Source organism: Myotis lucifugus, unplaced genomic scaffold (genome assembly GCF_000147115.1).
Source record: "Myotis lucifugus unplaced genomic scaffold, Myoluc2.0 scaffold_6, whole genome shotgun sequence".
In the NCBI taxonomy this organism is placed as follows: domain Eukaryota; kingdom Metazoa; phylum Chordata; class Mammalia; order Chiroptera; family Vespertilionidae; genus Myotis; species Myotis lucifugus.
Genome location: NW_005871054.1, coordinates 2,237,394 through 2,260,892, shown reverse-complemented (window position 1 = coordinate 2,260,892; position 23,499 = coordinate 2,237,394). Strand labels below are relative to the sequence as shown.

The 23,499-nt window shown below is 45.9% G+C and overlaps 1 long non-coding RNA gene across 1 annotated transcript in view; it reads left to right on the top strand.

Moving 5' to 3' along the window:
- The window catches only part of LOC102431636, a 12,664-nt gene extending 3,203 nt beyond the window's left edge, over window positions 1-9,461 (top strand). Inside the window, exons 2-5 of the long non-coding RNA XR_002826887.1 lie at window positions 5,571-5,658; window positions 6,783-6,895; window positions 7,887-8,012; window positions 8,918-9,461. This is a non-coding gene — a long non-coding RNA (uncharacterized LOC102431636). The remainder of the gene's footprint in view (window positions 1-5,570; window positions 5,659-6,782; window positions 6,896-7,886; window positions 8,013-8,917) is intronic.
- Window positions 9,462-23,499: the final 14,038 nt, after the last annotated feature.

The following is a 23,499-nucleotide window of genomic DNA, read 5'->3' as shown; positions in this document are numbered from 1 at the left end:
ATATATATATATATATATATATATATATTATGCAAATTAGGCCAGGATGCCATAACAGGTCACGACCAGACAGGAGGAGGTTGCCCGCAGGTGAGGCCTGAAGCGAAGATGGAGACAGACACAGGGGGGCCTGCCCAAGCTGGCACGGCAGCTCCGGTGGCCCGGAGTGGACACAAGCAGGGGGGCGGGGGGGCCTGGGGCGGAAGTCAAGCGTGGGTCCCAGCAGCCCCCGGGGTGCTTCTTTGCATGGTGGGAGGCGGGGCTCCTCCTCATGTGATTTCAATCGCATGCTGGGCCTTTAGTATATCTACACTAATAAAAGAGAAAGATGCAAATTGACTACCTTCACGACACCCACCAGCCAATCAGGAGTGAGTATGCAAATTAACCCGACAAAAATGGTGGGTTAATTTGCATATGCAGGCACTGAGCAGCCGGGGGCGGGGCGGGACACTTGCATCATCACCATGGCAATGACATAGGCATTCCGCACCACCCCAGCCGCTCCTGGCCTCTGGGCAGTGTGGGAAGGTGGAAAGGTGGCTCTGGGCCTGAACAAAGGCAGAAAGGTGGCTCCGGGCTGGAGTGAAGGCAGTGCTGGCAGCCAGGGAAAGGAAGGCCCATTCTTGCACAAATTTTCATGCATTGGGCCTCTAGTATGTATATAAAACACACACACAAATAGGCCCTGGCTAGGTAGCTTAGTTGGTTAGAGCATTGTCCCAATACCCCAAGGTTGTATGTTTGATCCCTGTCAGGGCACATACACAAGAATAAACTAATAAATGTATAAATAAGTGGAACAACAAAGCGATGTCTCTTTCTCTATCTCTCTAATCAATAAATACAAATTAAAAAAACAAAAACAAAAACCATAAATAATAACTATATATGGTGCCAGGTGGGTACTGGGAATATCAGGGGAACACTTTGTAAAATATATGATTATTTAACCACTATGCTGTACACCTGAAACCAATATAAAATAGTGTTTAAAGTCAACTATAATAGAAAAAAATACATAGGTACATGGTTATTCATTGCTACATTGTTTTAATTATAAATCATTGCATAAAATGTCTCTAACTTAAATTTGCTTTCCATATATTCCTTATTATCATCACTTTATGGCCTGCCTTATCTTTTGATTGGGTTATAAACTGCTACTCAACTTTCTAATCCTTCATGGGAAATCCACACTGTTTTCTACATAGTAGCACTGAATAAATGTTTGCTGATTTGAAAATTAAAAAAACAACAACAACACAAAACATAGAAGCGTGCTAAAAATCACTGCCCAGCATCTTGCCTTTTCACTTAATATATTCACTCACTCAATAAATATTTACTGAGCACCTACAATGTGCCAAGCATGTTTTTAGGTACTTGGAATTTGGTAGCAAACAAAACAGATACATTCCTTGCCCTCATGGAGCTTACATTTTTGTGGGAAATAAACAAGTAAATTTATAGTAGAAAGTGATAAATGCTATGGAGAAAGGCAGGTTAAGGGGGATAAGGAGGAAGTGTGTATGGAAGGAGGGGAGGCAATTGTTGCTATTTTACAGAGGGTGGTTAGCAAAACCCTTGCCCGTGAAATGATATGTGAGCCCAGGCCAGAAGAAAGTGAGAGAGTGAACCATGCATATACCTAGAGGTGCACTTTTAACGCAGAGGGAACTTCCCCTGAGGGAAGAGTGTACTTCATATAAGGAACAGCAAATAAGGCAACCCCGTAGCTGGACTGAGTAGATGTATCTCAGAGATTCTGTGTCATGAGAACTTTCTTATTCTTTTTTACATCCGCATCCTGTTCTATTGTATGTATGCACCATAGTTTAAGCAGTCTCAGCTGATGGAAATTTAAGAGACTCTTGGAATTTTGGTTCTAGTAGTTACCTTTGCAGTGTTAGAGAACAAAATTCAACTTAGTACATTTGAAAATCTGTTTAGCTTTATTAAGTGATTCATGAATCGAGCAGCATCCCATCGAGCAATAGAAGGACCCTCCCAGGGGTTGTACAACATGGAAGATTTTTATACTCAAAAAGAGGGTGGGACTAAGAAGTTAAAAGAATGGATGATTTCCGGCAAGAACAACTTTCCTTAGGGGAATGCAGGACTTTTTATCAGGCAGATCACCTCATCCCTAGTGTCGATCAGGAAATTCCAGACTGATTGACTTAAAATTTCACTCCTGGGAGAGGCTGAAACTGCAGTTAGGTTAGTCATTATGTTTTGGTTTGGTGCTGAACTCCATTTTGTCTTTTTTTTTTTTTTTTAACAGTAGCCTCCTTAAAAAATAATATTCAGGAAAAAGTAAAAGCATGACTCTTGTTTGAACAGATACAAGAATGAAAGTGTGTTTAAGGTTTTACTTTACTCCTTAATTAGTGAGGGAACCAGACCCGTGTTATAACAGGTTCAGAGGGAAAGTCATAGAAACACAAATTTAAATGTAATAAAGGGTTTCAATTACAAATGGAGGCAACACTGTCTTTGCAAAGGGGGAAGGAAGTCAAAGGAAACTCTACTGTTATCGGTGGAAGAGGAGTTCTTGGGGTGCCACTGGGATAAGAATTTCAAGAGCCCGCATAGGAGAATGCGGTGCTGTAGGAAGCTTATTCCTGTGGACTCGAACCCCCGAGTTTCCACGGTCCCATTTCCCTTTGTTCCCCCCAAGGAAGAAGTGTAGCTGTGGCTTCAGCAGAGCTAGAATCAGAGCCAATGTCCAGAAATTTTGCTCCATATCGGAGCAGTGTCCAGTGCAGCATCAGGCTAGCCTAGTTTGTGTTCCCCACTGCAGTCCATCAGTCCATGGCATAGCTGTGGGACACATGGGCGAATGCAGGAGAGCCAAGAGCCAAGAGCCAGCAGAGCAAGCTCCTTTGTTTGGGGGATTATGTATCCCATATTTTTGTGGGCTTGCAGTGGTCCTGCCCATTCTGGCCAATGATCTGTGTTCCAAGGTTTGACTGACAGGCACCTTCCCTAGTCACCCCAACGTCACTGCACATGCATCTGCTAGTATTTCCCCTTTGTTGGACCCCTTCCCCCAGTGATCTGTGGGGAAATGGGCCAGTGGTTCCCTGGGGAATGCAAAGTTGCAGCTTCCTGATCAAGCTGCCCAAATGTTTCTCTTTCCCTCTCCCTCCCTCTCTCCCTCTCTCTCTCTCATCAATAAAAAACATATTTAAATAAATAAATAAATAAATATTTAAAAGCTGTAGTTCAAGCTAACCCACTGTTGACTAACATATTATTTATTCTCCTCCATTATTAAATATATAACTTCAAATGGCCTGAGAAGGCGAGGTTTGCCTGTAGACCTTCCTCTGATTCCTTTGAGTCCTGTGGTTGGACGTGGCTGTAACAGGCAGCTTCTAAGATGGCCCCCAGTGGTCCCCAACTCTTGATATTTACACCACCATATAACTCTCTCCCTTTGAATGAGGGTGAGACCCCTGACTTGCTTTAACCAATAGAATGTGTTAAATAGGATGGGCTGTCACTTCCATGGTTAGGTTACGCAAGATAGAGAGTAACTTCTCTTTTGCCAGCAGGCGCTCCCTTCCTGGCTTTGATGAAGCAAGTTGCCATGTTGGAGGGGCCTACATGATAAGGGAGTGAGGGTGGACTCTGGCCAAAGCAGGCAAAGAACGGAAGCCTTCAGTCCAACAACCTTTGAGGAGCAGGTTCTTCTCATTCAAGCCTCCAAATAAGACCCCAACCCTGACAACACCTTGCACCCTGAAACAGAGGACCCACTAAGCCTACCAGTTTCCTAACCCACAGAAACTGTGAGATAGTAAATATATACTAGTGTAAGTCACTAAATTTGCAGTAATTTGCTATGTAACAATAGAAAATGAACATAATGGCACTATTGGAAGAGTTGGCTTTCAGCCCTGGCCCCCAGGTAGTGGCCTACTCATCTCTTTCCAACCCCTTCTTTATTTGGAATCTTGATGAGCCTCATGTTCATCTCTACAGACACTCCACTCCCTTCTCCTAGACATCCTTTAGGCCTAGAGGGGTATATATACTCAGCTGGTGCTGCCCCTGAGAGCAGTGCTGCCCTTGGGAGGATGGGCCAGGGGACAATTTCCTGCAAAGCCTGGGAATGGCTCAGGGCCATTTATGCAGGGAATTCCAGGGCACTTGGTACTCAGAACATTTCAAAGGAGGGGCTTCAGGTCCTTGACTAACCCCCGCCCCCCCCTCCGACGGCCCCTTGCCCCAAGACTCTCCATCTCAAATGAAAGAGCTTCTCAGCTAAAGAAGGAGCAGAGCAGGCCCCTCTAAAGCACATGGCCGCGGCCAGGGGTCCCTCACACCCACTCTGTGGCCAGCACGGTACTCAGGAGAAGCACTGGCTGGGGGTCAGGTGGATTGGATCAGACCCAGAGAGCTGCCTGCGGAGCCTAAATGAGTAGAGCTGCTGCACATCTGAGGGGAATCTTCAAAGGGAGCGAGGCTGAGCTGGGTGGTAAAAGTGGGGACTTAAGAGGGGAATGGGAGGGCCCCCAGGAAAGCAGCCAGAACTGAGTCAGTGTCCCGAAGGTATAGTCTCTTTAGGGTGGAGTGGCGGAGAGTTTGGGCTGTGAAGTCGGAGGGCATCTGTTTAAATCCTGCCTGCCTCTGCACTCTGGTTGTGTGATTTCAGGCAAATTACTTAAACCCTCTGAGTATCAGTTTCCTCACCTGTAAAATGGGGGTAAGAACTATCTGTTCCATAGGTTCGTGGAGAAGGTAAATGCCTGCAAAGTGCTTCATGAATATCGGCTACCATTAGGGAAACTGAGGCTCCAAGGGCGATTTTCCTGCTCCCGGGTGCTACTTGCCTTGCCTCAGAGGGAGAATGAGGGGGGCGTATTCAGTTGCTTGAATACTCACTTGCTCAACAAGCTTTTATGGAAACTCACAGAGCATGGTCCTAACTTACCCCCTCCTTCCTCACACTCCATGAGAACATGACGGGTCAATGGGAAGGTGCTACTGGAGCGTGGAGATATGGGTTCTGTGGTGCCTGTTCTCAATGACCGTGTGCCCTTGGGCCAGGCACTGGTCCCTGTTGCCTCCTCTGTTAAGGGAGTTACCAGTGTAACCCCCTCAAAGTATGGACCACTGACCTGTAGCCTCGGCTTCCTGGATCATGTTAGAATGCAAAATCTCAGGCCCTCCTCAGAGTCAGAGCCTCTGGGGTGGCCCCTGAAATCCCCCTCGCTAGGGGATTTTTTGCTCACTGAAGTTTGAGGATCCCTGGGGGTCAGCTGTCAGAAATCTTCACAGACCTGGCTCCACAGATCCTCCTGGGTGCCAATGGGCTGGGCTTCACTTTTATAGGCACCTGTGGGGTTCTGGGGAAACATGTTCCCTGCTGCCCATTAGAGTTTAGAAACGGCTATGGTGTGAATGTTTGTGTCTTCCCAAATGCATATGGTGAAAGGTGATGGTACGAGAAGGTGGGGCTTTGGGGAGGTGCTTCATCTTGAGGGTAGAGCCTCGTGAGTGGGATTAGTCCTTTCACAAATGAGGCCCCACAGAGCTTCCTACCCCCTCTCCTCTAGATGATACAGTGAGAAGTCTGCATCCTGGAAGAGCGTGCTCACCGGACCCTGCTGGCACCCTGACCTTGGATGTCCAGCCTCCAAAACTGTGAGATATAATTTTTTGTTGTTCTTAAGCCACCCACTGTATGCTATTTTGTTATAGCAGCCTGGACAGATAAGATACAGCTGGGCTGGGGGCCCAGTGCAAGGAATTCAGGGCCCCTTATTCAAAAGCAGGAGGAAAAACTTTTTTCTTTCTTCTGTGGGCTCTGTCTTGACTCATCGTGTTTTTAAATTTGCTATTTAATGTCATGCCCTCTAGGCATGGGGAGACTTGCCGGGCGAGTACAACCCTCAGGGCCTTCTGGGATGCTGCCCCAACCCCCACCCTCCATGTGTTTGCACCCAGGCCTCTGCTGAGGGCACTGCAGCTCACAGGGTGACCTCTGAGCTCCGGTTGGAGCAGAAGTGATTACAGCTGGAAGAAAGTGCAGCCAGCAGCAACCTGGTATTTAGGGTGATTAACGAACGGACTGGAAATTTCCTCTGCTTTGGCCTCAGCCCGCACCTGAACTGTAGCCGATGCAGCAGTCCATTTCTGTATAATGTCTTTTGACAGCTGGAAGGAGGGCAAACCCAAAAGACTAACCCAATTACAGTAAAGGAGAGATCTGGCTGCTCTCTGCTGACAAGGTGAACACAAGGGCATCCCAATCGGGGGTTCGGTGCTTTGGGACCGGCGAGCTGCCAGCAGAGCCAGTGCTTTCCTGTCCAGCTCCCCTGCATGTGTTTACTTTGCGACAAATGGTGGCTGTGACTCCTGGGCTGTGTAAGGTAGGGTGACGTGAAGAGAGCCAAGGTGGTTTGGCCTCCATGTTCTCCCCTAGCCAGACCTGCGATAGGTCCGCCCAGGAGAGGTTATAGTGGTAGGAGCCCTGACCAGGAACTCGGAAAAGCTGCGGTCTCCTCCTCGAGTAGACATTGAGCCTCCCTGGGCCCCAGGATTCTCATCTGTAACATGAAGGTGTAAAATTAGATTATCCCCAGCTCCACCTCTCCCTTACTTAACATTTAATATGGTTAAGGACTTAAAAGAGGCGTTTCAGCCTGGGAATTAATTTTACGGGAGGAGTACTAGTAAAAGAACATAGGGCAGAGTGGGACATAAACCAAAAGGTGTTACACCCATGAAAGGCTAAACTGTCATTAGAGTGTGGCGTTTCTTCATAGGCAATGGCGAGCCGTTGGGCATCTAAAGAGGAAAGGGCTGTGCTCAGAGCAGCACCTGAGGAAGATGTAGTGGGCGGCCAAGTTTCAGAAGAATTGAGGAGAAAAGAATCCAGGTAAGTCATTTCCAGTAGCACTTAATGGAGCGGCCGACAGCCTGCAGAGCCACACGCCCAAGTTTTATTGTGACCTTTGCCACACATACCTCACCCATGACTCACCTGCCGTGAGAAAGACACGTTGCAGTGGGAGGAAACACAAAGAGAATGCGAAAGATTACTACCAGAAATGGAAGCGCAGGCTCAGAGCCCGATTGGCAAAGCAACAAAAAGATACCTCTATTCTATTCTCTGCTCCTCCTCCTGCGGAGGAAATGATCCCACTTCCTCCCAGTCTCCCTGGCCCTCCCATGATGCCAGTGATGGGCCCTCCCGCTCCTGGGATGATGTCAGCTGGTCCCCCAATGATGAGACCTCTCACCCATCCCCTGATGATGTCCACTGGCCAGGAATGACTCCACCAGACAGATAAGGAGAGAGGGGAGCCTCTTGCTGTCAGTTTTATATTACTTCTCTACTTCACCAGGCGACCATGGTGCTGTGACTTTGGGTGTTTTTTTTGTTTGTTTTTTTAAAAAAATATATTTTATTGATTTTTTTACAGAGAGGAAGGGAGAGGGATAGAGAGTTAGAAACATCGATGAGAGAGAAACATCGATCAGCTGCCTCCTGCACACTCCCTACTGGGGATGTGCCCGCAACCAAGGTACATGCCCTTGACCGGAATCAAACCTGGGACCCTTGAGTCCACAGGCTGACACTCTATCCACTGAGCCAAACCGGTTTGGGCTGGTTTTTTTCTAATGGCATGACAAGGAAGACTTGCTCCCCCTTCTTATCAGAGAGAATAGTTTCAGAGGGGAGTAGGGGGACAAAAAAAAAAAGAGGCAAGTTTCATTTGTATTGTGAAATGTGAAAATAAATTTGTTAATTCTTTTAGTTAAAAAACATAAAAGAATCCAGGTAAGAAGCTATGCATACATACATGTCTTCACCTTTACCAGGTAGCACCAATCTGCTTGCCTAAGGCTGTCTTCACTCCCTCCAGCAGGCTAAGAGAGTTCTCCTTTCGGCAAACTCCCTCTATAACTTGGCATTCTCAGGCCTCTACATTTTTGCCAACCACATGGATGTGAATCAACATTTCATTGTAATATTAACTTGCATTTCCCTGGTGAGTAGTGCATTTGAATGTCTTTTGTGTGTTTATTGGATATTAATGTTTCCTCTTCTGCGAATTTCCTGTTTTTTGTCTATTTTTTTTTTAATGTTCTTTTAAAATGTCCACCCCCATAGAATCTGGATACTAATCTTTCATCAGTTATCTGAAATGCAGATGTGTTTTCCCAGTTTGTATTTGCCTTTTAACTTTGTTTATGGTGACTTTAGAAAAGTAGTCAGGTAACTTTAACAGTTGAATTTCTCAGCATTTTAACTTATGGTTTGTTCTTTGGTGTCTTTTTGAGAAATCCTTCTCTACCCTCAAATCACAAAGCAATTTTTAAATTTCTCCTGTATTTTAAAAAGTTTTAAGGTTTCCTTTCATCTTTAGGCCTTCACACACCAAATTTATTTTGTATAGTAGAGACCCTGTGCACAGATTCATGCACCAATGGAGTCTCCTGGCCTGGCCTGCAGGGATCGGGCTGAAAGTGGCCTGGTGCACGGATTTGTCCAGGGTGTGTCTGGCCTGTCTCTCCCAGTCCCAATCAACCAGACCTCAGCAGTAAGCTAACCTACCGGTTGAAGCGTCTACCCCCTGGTGGTCAGTGCACGTCATAGCGACTGGTCAAATGGTGGAACAAACGGTCGGACACTTAGCAAAGTAGGCTTTTATTATTTTGTATATGATGTAGGGTATGGTAAGGTAAAAATCCAATGCTATCACTTTCCGTATGGTTACCAGATGGTCCCAGGACCACTATTGAATGCCTCATGGCCCTTCCCTGCCTCCCAGGCCAGGAAGAGGGTTAGATAAGTGAGGGTTAGACAACTTTTGGGGTTGAAGGGTCTGCAGCATGGGCCGGTCCCTGGGTGCCCTGCTTGCCCACACTATTCCTGCCCTCTCTCCCCTTCCAGAGGACCCAGCCCATGGCAGAAAGGCTTGTGCCAGCATGGACACACACAAGACTGGGTCTCCTGCCCAGGAATGGTGGTTCCTGAGACAGAAGAGTCTTTGTGAAAAAGGGAGAAGAAGAACCCTGATGTCTCCTGTGGGCTCCAGGCTGAGGAAGGAGGGATGCCTGGCACTGAGGGGAGGCAGGGCCTGGATTGGAGCCTCCAAGGTGCGGTGAGAGGCTTTCTAGATTTCTGAGGCTTCTGGGGCGAAGGGGCTGGGTCCCCTGGAAGGGGAGAGAGAAAGCAGGAATAGGGCCTTTCTCCTCTCACTGTCCTGAGGGGACCCGACAGGCTCTGCCCCCCGCCTTTTTTCTAGAATGTGGGAGATACTTGAGGGCACCCCAGAAAGTTGAGTCTACGGCATAGATATGGAACAGATACCAGTGGAAGTAGAGAGAGATTGTCTTTTAATCCTCTTTCAATACTTCTAATTGTATCTGGGGGAAAGACTCCCTTTGGTCTAACCCAGTGATTCTCAACCTGTGGGTCGTGACCCCTTTGGCGGTCGAACGACCCTTTCACAGGGGTCACCTAAGACCATCCTGCATATCAGATATTTACATTACGATTCATAACAGTAGCAACATTACAGTTATGAAGTAGCAACGAAAATAATTTTATGGTTGGGTCACAACATGAGGAACTATATTTAAAGGGCCAGAAGGTTGAGAACCACTGGTCTAACCCGTCAACCCTGTGGAATGCTTGCTAATTCCCCCCTTTTAACTCTGAGAGACTGGGCCTGAGGCTTTGGAGACCTGGGAGCTGGGGTATCTGACTGGATATTTAATAACGTTGCTTTGTGTTGTATTTGCTTGTTGGGGGTTGCCTTCTATTCTGACAAGTGATGGCAGTTTGCTATTAGTGATGCTAATAGAAAGTTTCCTTTTAATACATGTATTTGAGCAAAAGAAAGCCGCTGTATGTGTGTAAGATCACATTTATGTGAACATCTGGATAAAGAGATGTAGAAAAGGAGGGTCAGCAGAATGTTGATGGCGGTCAGATCCCGGTGATTTTTGTCTTCCTTATGCTTTTTTTTGGTATTGTTTGCATTTTTTACAATGAGCATACATTATTTAAAATATCAGAAAATAACTACTTTTGTTATGGAGAAAGGTACATATGTTTAAAGGGACATACTAAACACATAATAATGCAAGGAGTATATGGCTTTAGCAACATGGTTGACTTGGCTTGGGTGACTTTGTGCTGGGAGACTATGAGGACCGGCCCAGGCAGACAGCAAGGACAGCCTACCTGTCACGGGAAATTTGGGCACCTACTGCTGGGGGCTGGGCCTTGTCTTTTCAGCCCTGTCCCGAGGATTTCATTTCAGTGTCTCACCGGCAACTTTTGAACCAGGTAAAAGCATTGATCGGTTGACGAGCTGGGACTGAGTTTCTGTGGTGTGTTAGACCTTTGCGTTGCCTGCCTTTAGATGCCTCAGGTTGGGGTGGACAAAGGGAATTTGGCCAGGGTCTCAATTTCTCTTCCTGGTGCTGTCCTATGAATGGGCTTGTTGTAGAAGACCGAAAAAACCCAAGCAACGCTTAGAGAAATGGAGGTACACAGCTTTATTACGCCGGCGGTCTCAGAGGAGTTGCTTCCAAAGTCTGAGCAAACCAATACGGTGGAAACTCTTCTTTTATCCCCTTTGGTTTCTTTGTCCCCCAAATATGGATGGGACTTCCAGACCTTTTCTGGGCTTTGCAAAAAGCCCTGTGTGTTGGGATGGGGTCCTTGAGACCATATCTAAGGGCTTGGCCTGGTGCCAGTGCTGATAACCCCCTCTGGGGGTTGTGTATTGTTCATAGTTTATGGCCTCTGTAAAATGTGAGCATTTAGGTAACAGGTCTTGCAAGACCAGATTGTGGAGAAAGGGGCAGTGACTTAATTATAGGTTATCAAGAATGTACATTAGGTTACTGGCACAGACTCAGATTGCTAGCCCCCCAAACATCAGGGTTACATTGGAATTAGCCTTTTAGCCGTCTCAGTCTGTTGTTCTAGAGCTGAACAGCCTTCTCCCTGTAGGCTGTTCCCCATCTGCAGAGTGACCACTATTTGGCTCTCTTCCCAAAGAGTCCTGGCAGCTAGTGCCAGTTCGCTCCTCCGCAATGTAGGGCGTCATTTAACAGGAGCCCCTGGGGCGAAGGATTCCTCATGTGTAGCCACCGGAATCCTCCGCTCACCGCCCTCAGGAAAAGGCTTTTTCAGATCACACCCTGAATGACTATTTAATCTTTAATGGGGCCAACACGTCCAGACAGAACAAGGAGCAGACAGTGACTCCCGGCTCTTCCTTGGGGATTTACCCGGCTTCATGGTCTGATTGCTGTGCTGTGTGTCTGATTATGGGGTGGATGGGGATTGAGCCCACAGTGTCTTCCATCATGAGATAATACAGACCATGTTGTCGCTAATCCATAGGCACAAGACAGCCACAGGCCCTGCCCTCCTGGGGTGGCAGTCAGTCTGATGGAGGAGGCAGACTAATAAGGGCAGGTGTGAAGAGGGTTTGCTGCAGCACGTAGCAGTGGTCACTGAAGGGGGGCAGGGGCTGAGAGGGGTGTCTGAACAGAAGACTTAGAATGAGACACTGCGGGGGAGGGGAAAATTTCCTGTTTTAGTTATTCTGGCTGGTCTAATAATCAAATGGACATGAGACAGATCAATAAGAGAAAATGATCAAATGTAGTTATGTATGTGCATACAAGGGTTCCTGTAAGACAAGGGGACCCAAGGGCAAATCTGACAGGTGAGGTTTCTATGCCGTCTTGAGCCAAGGAGAAAGGGAGTAATGGTTTATATTTCTAAGGGAAGGTAGGCAATTCACAGAGAGAGATGGGAAGGAACTAAATATTTGGTAAACAAATTCTTGCAGGTCTACCCAGAAACAATGGGACACAGCGGGGAGTCTAACAAACAGACTTCCTGGGTTCCTCCCTGTCTGCCACACTTCGTTTATGTAAAACATAGTTGTCTGTGATTATAGCTCTCTTCCTGGAGCAGGTTCTCTGTCTAAATTCCTTTAGGCAATTTTTGGAGAAGGTCAAAGTTTCTTCCTGAGGCTTGTTTTTAAAAAATAAACCATCTTAAAATAAACAATATTCCAAAAAAAAGGGCATATTTGAGGTGGGAAACCTCTCCTCCCCTTCAACTCAAAGAAAGAATTCACCAGATGAGGAGAGGTGGGAAGGAGTGATCCAGGGAGAGGGAACAGAATATGCCGGAACCCAGATGCCAGAGGGACCCTGCTGTGTTCAGCTGGGAGGAGAAGAGAGAATAAGCTGGGGAGATGGGTAGGGCCCACATCCTGTTGGACCTCCTAGGACAGGAGTTCTCAACTGAGGGCAGTTTTGACCCCCAGGGACCTTTGGCAAGATTGTCACAGCTTGGTTGTCACAAATGTGTTTGTGTGTGTGTGTGTGTGGGGGGCGGGGGCTCCTGGCATCAACTAGGTAGAGGCCCTGGATGCTGCTAAACATCCTGCCAGGCACAGGACAGCCCCTGGCAACAAAGAATGATCCAGCCTAAAATGGTCAATAACGCTGGTGTTGAGAAACTGGGTCTAAAGACTTTGTTCCTCCTTCTAAAGCCAAGAGGAAGTTTTAACTGAGTTTTACAGGAGAGGGACAGGATCAGATTTGTGTTTTAAAGTGATCAGTCCAGCTGCTCTGAGGAAATGTTGAGATCTAGCTGTTCTAGTTCAGGGCCACTCTTAGTAGTTCTGGACCCTCCTCTCCAGCTTGGGAATTTCCAGCCTCTGTGGTTCCCCCCGCCCCCCAGGACTTACCCTGAACTGCTTTGTGGACCTCTAGGCCTCTACGAAACCCCATCCAGATCAGAGAAACCAAGTCGGATACTTAGTAAGAACTAAGCAGGCCAGGGGGGTTTCCACTGAGCACAACAGGCACAGCACTAGGGCCTGTAAAATGCTTAAGGCCCATGTGTCAGGCAGAAAATGGCCCCCAAAGATGTCCCAATCCCCAAAACCTGTGAATATGTTACTATACACGGCAAAGGGATTTTGCAGATGTGATTAAACTAAGGAACTTGTGAAGTATGGTAGCAATCATCTCAGGTAGAAACTGTAGTTTAACTTTAACCCCGCTGTTTGGCTTCTGTACTTATTTGCTTTGTTTAACAATAGAAAAGTTATTTTGATTTTCTGAATTATATAAATCATCCCATTCGATTGAATGCCTTATTGATTATAATGTGACTATCCCATTGGTTGTGGTCATACTGGTTTTAGAAAGCACATTCCTCTGTACCTGGGAACCAGGACAGCACACTTATCCCAAGACCCAAGGGCTCCAGATAATGTGTCCCTGTCGACTCAGTGGTTCCAAGACCCGAGGGCTCTAGATAATGTGTTTCTGTCAACTCAGTGGTCCGAAGACCCAAAACTATAATTAATCTCTGTAGATAACTAATCGGCTCAATCTCGCTTCTGTAACTGCTTTGTGCAAACCGGGGTCCTCATTCCAAACCCTGGGATGTAATCAATACCTTTGTGATCTTTGCTTATATAAATCTGGTGTTGAGGTAGTCCAGCATTTGCAATAAATATGACTCCTTAATTCGACTTCTTGAGGCGTCCTTGTGTGATTCGTGGGGTTCATTACAACACTTGAAATGGGAAGATCATCCTGGATTATCTGGGTGGGCCAATGTAATTAGAAGGGTCCTGTAAGAGGGAGACAGGAAGGTCCGATTCAGAAGAGATATGGTGACAGAAATGGCAGGGGGCGCGCGTGTGTGTGTGTGTGTGTGCGCGCGTGTGTGTGTGCGTGCGTGTGTGTGTGTGTGTGTAGGGGAAGAGATTTGAAGATGCTATGCTGCTGGCTTTGAACATGGGAGGTGGGGCCAGCACAATAAAATAATAAATTTGTGTGCCACTAAATTTCTGGCAATTTGCTAACATAGCAATAGGAAACTAATACAGCCTGGGAGAAGTATTAATGGACTCTGGCATAAAAAAACACACCCTGCAAAATTGAAATGAATAATGACATTTTTCAAAACTTATTTTATAATATTTAATAGATGCAAAAATGTGTAAAGGCTAATATAACACACAACCAAGTATTATCCACTCAAGTTAAGAAATAACCCATCCAACTTCATTTTCCTATCTTCCTTCGGGAGGTGATCAGTATCCTAAATTTGGCATTTATTATTCCCATACAGTTTTATACCTGTACCTCCAACCAATATGTAATACTGCTTTGCATGTTATTCTATATAAGTGACATCATGGTGTGTGTTTTCCTATGCAACTTTTTCTTTTATATTTAATGTGCTTTGAGATGTGGGCGAAAGAGGCCGCATGCTAACCTGACAAGCTCAGGGAAGGCCTGCACGGTGGTCTTGCAAACTCAAGACCTAAAGTGACCACAAAGGATGGTCTAAAATTGAAACTTTAACTAAAAGCAGTTATGGTAGGTAGTCATGTCCTAGGTCGGTATTTTCCCTGATAAGGTCAATCTTTACCTTAACTTTTTGCATCTAAGATAACATACCTATGAAACCTCAGAGTCACTTGTAACTTCCCTTTTTCTGGACCCCTCGGGACACAACCAAATGCACCTGGGGGCCAGGACAGAGTCCATAAATTCCTTCATTGTTATTGTTACCATGTTAAATGTTACTGCACCCATCTAAGTAAAAGAAGTTTGTGTCTGTCACTTTACTTTTTATCTAATCCCAGAGGTCTCCTCCCTTTGCTTTCTATCACCAATAGTTTTCATGTAACCCACTACATGTCCTCCTTTGATTGTAATGTATAAAACAAAGTGAAAAACCGCCATTCTCCGGAGCATTATCCCAATCCGTTGAGATTCTGCTTCCTGGCAATTGTCGACAGTTTGGTTCAAATAAATTCACAAAAATTCTTTACAGGTTTGAATGTTTTTATGTTATCAGAAAATTATTATTGTTGAATTATTCTAGTGACTACATGTTACCCAATTGCATGAGGGAGTTGAAAGGACAGAACAGGACTGATAGCTGTGTCCCTAACCCCTCTTCCAAGAAAAAGCCACAGAATGTATCAGTTACTCAGCCTGCCCTTATCTCAGCCAATAGGAATGCAAGGGAGACTAGCCCAAGGCCAGAAGTATGCTAGCCACCCTCCCTGTCTTTGTGTAACCAGACCCTAGCTGCACCCTGCCCTTGCGTCACTAGCCCCCCGGCCCTCACTCAACCAACCGGAATCGGCCAAATCAGTAGTCTGAGTGGGCCCTCACCCCCCCCACCCCACCCCAAGCCCTATAAAGTCTTTGTTCTTTCAAAAATCAGGGCTCTCTCGCATCCTACCGTTGCGCCGGTAAAGGAGGCAGAGGGACCAAGCTCAGCTTGAGTAAAGGCTCTATGCTTTTGAATCGGACTCGGCGCTCCCTGGTGGATCTATGGGGGGTCTTGAAATCTGGGCATAACAGGAGTCATACATAATTTATCTGTTCTGCTCATCAGCATTTAAGTTGTTATCAGTTTGGCTTTTACAAACAATGGAGCCATAAACATTTTTGAGCTTGTCTCTTGGTGAATTTCTGCATGGGTTTCTCCAGGGTTGATTTCTAGGAGTGAAATTGCTGGGACCTTAGATGAACAAGTTTTCCAGAGAGTTCCAAAGTGCTCCTCACAGAGGTCAGGCCAATCTTTATTCAACCAGCAATGCACAGACCCGGTGGTGATATTGTTAGACTGTAAAATTTTTGCTGATCTGATGTGTGTGAAATAATATTGTGTTGTGATTTTAACTTTCATTTTCTGGATTGCTATAAAATTGAGCACCTTTCCCTATGTCTTATAGGTCATCCCTGCTTCTTCCTCTATAAATTGCCTGCTCATTTCTTTGCCCATTTTTTTTTAAAAATATATTCTATTGATTTTTTACAGAGAGGAAGGGAGAGAGACAGAGAGTTAGAAACATCGATGAGAGAGAAACATCGATCAGCTGCCTGCTGCACATCTCCCACTGGGGATGTGCCCGCAACCCAGGTACATGCCCTTGACTGGAATCGAACCTGGGACCTTTCAGTCCCCAGGCCGACGCTCTATCCACTGAGCCAAACCGGTTTCGGCCCATTTTTAAAAATAGAGCTAGTTTTCTTTCTCTTATTGGTTTGTAGAAATTCTTTATATTATTTTTGATACTAATCCTGTGTGTGTTGTAAATATCTTCTTCCCCCTTTTGGTGGCTTGTCTTTTCATGAAGACATGGTGTCTATGAAGGCAGAGATATCATCTTATTCCAAGGCAGCATTTGGGCAGAAATTCAGTTTCATGATCCACCCAGGACTTGAAAGTAAGTTATCTAGTCTGTTAACTTACTTTCAAGGCTGGGCTGGTACAGATAGTTACAGGTGTTCCATAAAATGATTTTCGAAGTGAGGAGTATCTTCTGGACACGTTCAGTTTTGTTAATGATTTCTCATGAAATGATACCCAAATATTTATTTAAATCAGATATCACAAACTCAATGCCTACAGGGGCTCGGTGGATAACATAAAAGATTAAAACGGGTGGGGTGGGACATGCAGCCTTCTTAGAGGCACTTATTTGAGGCTGCCTTAAGTGTTTAATCCTCACAACAACCCTGTGAAGTAGTTGCCAGTATTAGTCTCATTTCACAAATAAGGAAACCTAGGCTTGAAGAGGTTAAGCAACTTGCTCAAGGTCACATCACCAGGTAGTAAAAACACAACCACCACCAGGATTCAAAGCTAGGCTGTCTGCCTTTAGGGCCCACAACCCTAACTATGATGCTAAAATGCTGTGCCAGGTACAAGAAATAGTTCGCATTTCTCTTAACTGTACTACAAGGAATATGGCAGTGCTGGTGAGATTATGAATGGCACTGGGCAGTGGGCCTCAGTGTTTAAGTACTAATAATCAAGTTCAGTAACTTTATAATATAGCTCTGGCCAAATAAAATATTTTTGTGAGCTGCCACTTTATGACCTTTGACATGGCCCAGAATGAATTGTTTACAACCTGAGCTACCAGGTTCCTAAGAGCCATGTATGCTACAGGAACCTCTTTCCAGTCACAAGTGCCTCCCTGTAATATGATGCTTAGGAATTTGGAGTCCTCAGTACAACCTCACAGACTTTAATCATATCTCACAGACCGAAGTTGCCATTGATGCAACAGTCACAGGACCTGGGACTGATGTTCCTGGTGTCCACTGGCTTTCCACTGAACCTTGTGAAAATGATTGTTTTTTTCCTCCCAGGCCAAAGCAAGTGTCTTGATATTTGTCACTTACTTGAAAATACTGCAGCATTGATGTGCAATGCTGTTTAGTTAGTTAGATTAAGCTTCCATTCCAGGGCCAATCTATGCCCCAGAGGCGTCAGCCAGCATTCTATCACAAAGGTCGGCTGCCAAGGTGGCCCTTACAAGTGCTGTATTTTGCTCTACAGCAGACACTGCTAATCAGCACAGTGATATAAATGGATTTTATCTGATGAATTTAGTGGCTTGGTGATTAGCATGGGGAATGATAGACAACAGCTCTTACTGATGGAACTAAAGATAGTCAAGGTATGTGAATAGGTTAGAATATTTTAGAGGCATTCCTCACGTTTGCCCAAACAGGGTTTGAGTCTAGTAAGGTCATTAGTATGAACCTGTAAAAATGGTGCAAACACTTGATCCTGAGCCACTCCTGTCTCCCAACATAGTTTTTTGTTGTTTTTTTGGGGGGGGGGAGGAGGGTGTTCTTGTTGGCTTATGCTGACCTGACCACGAGGATAATGAAATGCCTCTGGGATGTTGGGTCCTCCTCCAGTGAAGTATTTATGCCAGGGAGTGCTTGGGTCACTTAAAACGACAGGAGCTGGGCCTTTGTGGAACCGACAGAGCAGGTTGCGTGAAATGTTCTGTGCCTCATTGCTCATGAATGTTTATTTAATAGATGTGTCTACATAAAGGGGTAAAATATGGTCTGAGATTTGCTTTTGTCATAACTTAATAGCAAGGTAATGAGTAGGCAGCTGACTCTCACCCACTTCAAAACGTCTCAAGCTACTTACAGACTAAAATTAACTTAGGCTAGTTCCCCAAGACAAGATAGTGGAGAGTCAGACCTCAGAGGTGAGAGGTGGTGACGGGAGGCCCCAGGAGTAGCCGGTCACCTTGCTTCCCAGGCCCTCCATGCTGTAGGTGGGCCTTTGAGACCAGACTGGAGCCGGCTCTCTACGCTTCCTTCCCCAGCCGCGTGAGGTTGCCTGCGAGGGCTGTTGGGAATCTGAGTCTGTATGAGCTGCAGAACCAAGCACCTCCTGGAAGCCTGTCCCCTCCCACAGCAGGAAACAAACAGAAAGGCTGGGCTTCGGGAACCAGCTCTGCAGAACGCTTGCCAGTAAACATTTTAAAGTCTGAATTAGAGAAGTGGGTTTTCAGTTTGCATTTTTAAAAACAATATCCTCCCCAGCTCACTGTGCTAGATTATAGAAGCCTGCAGACACAGCCAGCAAGACTGTGAAGTGGGGCCTCTTTACTAGTGTGGCTGTTTAAACATATGTCCACCAACTCTTTGATACACCTCCCTCCAAAACGTGGAGCTTAACTACTTCCCCTTGAGTGTGAGCTGTCTTGCTAATGGAATAGCATGCAGCAGCAGTGACAAGGTATGGCTCCTGAGACTCAGTCATCACAGGCACAGCGGCTTCCTCCTCGATCTTTCTCTTGGTCACTCACTCAGCAGGGGGCACTCACTCAGAGGACACTGGACAGCCCGATGGAGAGGTGCTTATGGCGGGAATGGAGACCCCTGCCACTATGAGGCCTTCTGCCAGCAGCCACGGGAGCAGACCGTCTCAGACACAGATCCTCCAGCCCCAGTCAAGCCTTCAGATGGCAGCTACCCCAGCTGACTTCATGACGCAACATCACAGGAGACCCCGGGCCAAGTCACCCAGCGAAACCACTCCTCAATTCCTGACCCACAAACCTGAGATAAGGAAAGCTAGTTGTATTATTACACTGCTAAGTCTTGGGGTAACTTGTTATATATAGCAAAGATAACCAGCACAAGTAAGTTACCCTCTAGGTGAGTAGTTCTTACCCTTTGGGGTGTCAGGGATCCCTTTGAGAATCTGATAAAAGTGATGGACGCTCTCCTCAGAAAAATGCGCAGTCACAAAAACACATAGCTCACGGTTTCTGGAGGATCAAATATTCGGATAAAGTCCACGAATGGGTATCAAGTTAAAAACTCCTTCTTTAACTGTTACAGTAGTGCAAGGTTGAACTCTTTCCCACAAAATCCTTTTCCTGTGGGTGACTAATTTTAAACATTTTAAATCCTTTCCTTCAGTTTATTTTTCCTTGAGATAGAAGCACAGACTAGAGAAGGGCCCCACCACATTTCCCTAGGCTCTTTCCACCCGTGCATTTCTGAGAGCAAAGGGGTCAAACTAACTTTTCTCATGGTTCTATTTCTGTGACTCAATTCTTCTGGAAGAGTGAGGGTGAATGGTGGTATTTCCAGAATCAGTAATTATTAGGAATACAGGAAGGAAGAGTGTTCTTGAAAGATTAAAGCCCCAGGGTTCAGAGCTAAATGAGTTGGCTTGGTTCATATTCTCAGGACACGTTAGAGCATTTCGGGGAATCCCACTGAGCTCATTTTCTATCCACTGGAGCCCCTCCCTCCTTGTTTTCACATTCACTTATTTCTGGCTGACATCCCTGGTACAGAGAAGCCTAGTGATTTCTCCCCATCTTCTGCCTGGGGAGATAAAGGCCTCTAAGGGGACATAGACACAGGAGAAAACAATTAAACTTCCTCTCTGAGGTCAGTATCTGCTAAATCCCTTGAGGCCATGATTTCTTTTCTTTTTTTTTAAAAAAATATATTTTTATTGATTTTAGAGAGGAAGGAAGAGGGAGAGAGAGACAGATACATCAACAATGAGGGAGAATCATTGATTGGCTGCCTCCTGCACACCCCACACTGGGGATTGAGCCTGAAACCCAGGCATGTACCCTGACCGGGAATCAAACTGTTACCACTTGGTTCATAGGTCAACGCTCAACCACTGAGCCATGCTGGCTGGGTGAGGCCATGATTTCTGATCAAACCAAAGATAGTAATTGTAGCTCTCTGAGTCACTTCTGCTTTGGGAACCCCAGCATGGTTCTCATTTCCATCCATGAGCACATTTCCCTGGGCTGCAGAATGTCGTGTAATGCAGGCAGTGTGGACCAGGAAGAGAGGCAGTGCTTGGTGGCATGATGGTGTGATATTTGGGGCAAATTAGGACATCTTCACAGGGGCTGGGCATATAATACTGGAACTGTGGAGAGGTCTGGGTTCAGAAATATTTGTTAGCTAAAACATGAGGATAAAAGAACTTTCTTGTTCCCTAGCCATTTTGCTCAGTGGCTAGAGAATCAGCCTGAAGCTTGAAGGGTCCCAGGTTTGATTCAGGTCAGGGGGCACATGCCCAGGTTGTGGGCTTGATCCCCAGTAGGGGGTGTGCAGGAGGCAGCCGATCCATGATTCCCTCTTATTATCGATGTTTCTATCTCTCTCTCCCTCTGCCTTCCTCTCTCTCTCAAATAAAATCAATAAAAACATATTTTTTAAAAAAGAGCCCTGAAAACTGACCGGTAGGGGAGGAAGAGAAGCCCACTAAAGAGTGAGGGGATTGATTGATTGGAGAGTTTGGGAGAAGAACTGGGAGGACAAGATGTGAGAGAAATCAGTGGATGAGGGAGTTTAAGAATGGAGGGAATGTTAAGTAGTTTCACATATGAACAGAGGGTTCAGGGAAATGAAAGTTGAAACATGTCAGTTGTAGTTAGCATGTAGTTAGCATGGATCGTCTTGGCAAGAGCTTGTTAGTAGAGTGGAGGAGGTGAAAGCATGATTGGAGCAGGCTAAGGAGTGAATGAATTGACGTGGCTCCCGTAAAAATGGCTAAACGGTAGTCACCCAAGGTTTGCGACTGGATAAGGCAGAGACTTCCGTCAGCCCCGATTTTGGGCTGTGGTCTAAGAGGAAGCTGGGAGGTTCTTCTGAAAGGATCTTTTTCATTTTGATGTTTGTTCATAATCTACTTTCACTGAATGAGTAAAATTATATTTTTAATAAACAGAGGTAGCTCTCTAGAGATGTAAACTTCTGGTGTGGACAAGATGCCACCAAATGAACATAAAGAAGTAGATCAAAAGCCATCTGCCCAAACTAGAACTGTCAGAGAAGAAACAGCCTTGCCAGGCACAGTGACATAAGTTGATCATGAATCAAAGAACTGAAGGATGAAGGGTTCCGAGGGGAGAAGCAGGTGATCCACAGGTGGGGGAGGAGGTGATAAAATGGTCTCTGCTGCCTTGTCTAAGTGGATATAACCTGAGATACTCAGCCTCTCTGAATAATTAGCACCAGTCTGAGATGTATCTAGAGCAGTGATGGTGAACCTTTTGAGCTCAGTGTGTCAGCATTTTGAAAAACCCTAATTTAACTCTGGTGCCGTGTCACATATAGAAATTTTTTGATATTTGCAACCATAGTAAAACAAAGACTTATATTTTTGATATTTATTTTATATATTTACATGCCATTTAACAAAGAAAAATCAACCAAAAAAATGAGTTCGCATGTCACCTCTGACACATGTGTCATAGGTTCGCCATCACTGATCTAGAGAGCAAAGAAGAGATGGACAAATTGCAGCAAATAATTCTAAGACTTCGATTCAGGACACAGAGAACATAAGAGTTGTAGTATTATTTCACTTTAAATAAATTTATTTCCTTTACATTTTAACAAAACATTTTCTGTGTTTAATAATAATCTTTCTAGTTAAAAAAAAAAGTGAGTATAGACAACATTTTCCAAGAAGCTTCCCCAGGCCGCTGGCAGGTGCTGCCCTCATGATTCCTGCTGTGGTTCTCTGTGCTCAAGATTCACTGAAGGCCTATCACCAACCTCTAGGGCTATGTTACTATGACAACCAGTCTAGTGATTCTGTCTCTTGGAGACACTGGCTACCTATGAAGCCCAGCCCTTTGGCAGAGCTCAGTATGTGGGTCCTATGGGCCACACTCCCTTAGGCCTGCTTCAGGTTTAGATAACATCTCAAGCCCCATGGGAAGCGCTTTTCCTGGCCGGAACCCTGTTCCCACTGCAAGCTTCCCTGCCACTGCCCCACTGCTGGTCCCTCACCATGCTGCTGAGCTGGTGTGTCCTGCTGGGACACCTAGTATATTGTGTAGGCCAGAAAGATCGAATGTGAGGGCCAGCACCAACTTCCAGGAAGCAAGGCTGAAAGCCCACAACTCTTCCACCATGTGCTCAGTCTCACAAAAGCCCAGCTGCCTACGTGCTGTATCCACAGAAACTGCCACCATGCCTATTAAAAGACAGGAAGCAAAGTCATAAAAGATACATTTCCTGCCAAACATTTGGTGACAACCAGATATAAGAAGAGGAACCATAAAGTAGGAATGTGAGGATGACCGTTACATGCGCAGATGCCTTTCCTGTTGAAGAACAGCAGCTTGGACGATGGAGTGGGGAACTTGGTCACGTGGCTGTGAGTTTAGTAGGACAGTCACACAGGCAGCTCTCTTGCTTGTGAGCTGAGAAGGACCGAGCCAGCCTCCAGGTTGGTTTCTGGGAGCACTGGGCTCTTCGATGTCACAATGAAGCAAATGTTGGATATTCTACAAAGTTAGAAGCAGATCAGACTTATTTTGCTGACCTTAGAGGCCATGTGACTTCTTTGGTGGCTGCGGCTGACTATGGAAAGTCCTTAGTACATGTGGTGGCATTTGAAGCTGAGGAGTCGTTTGTCACAGCAGTGCAGCAGGCACTTTACAATGAACCCCAGACTGCCTCCTAACATCCCAGAGACCTTGTGTCAGTTGTCGACACCCTCAGACCCCACCTTGTGCCTCCTGGACTCACCTCCTCCTGAAATTGAGTCCACCTCCAATGCCTACAAAGAAAGCTTTTGGAAAATGTGGAACTTTATTGTTTTTGTTTAAAATAACAAAGCCTATATAATAAAAGCCTAATACGCAAATTGACCATCATGCTCTCACACAAGATAGCCGCCCCCATGTGGCCACAAGATGGCTGGCAGGGGAGGGAAGTTGTGGGCGATCAGGCCAGCAGGGGAGGGCAGTTAGGGGTGATCAGGCCTGCAGGGGAGAGCACTTGGGAGCAATCGGGCTGGCAGGGGAGCAGTTAGGCGTTGGTCAGGCTGGCAGGGGAGCAGTTAGGGGTGGTCAGGCTGGCAGGCAGAAGCGGTTAGGGGCAGTCAGGCAGGCAGGCAGGTGAGTGGTTGGGAGCCAGCAGTCCTGGATTGTGAGAGGGATGTCCGACTGCCTGTGGTATCGGGCCTACACAGGCAGTCAGACATCCCCCGAGGGTTTCTGATTGGAGAGGTGCAGGCCAGGCTGAGGGACACCCCCTCAGTGCATGAATTTCATGCACCAGGCCTCTAGTTTTATTATAAAAATTCAAGTAATATAAAAAAGTACAACTAAGTTAACACACACACACACACAC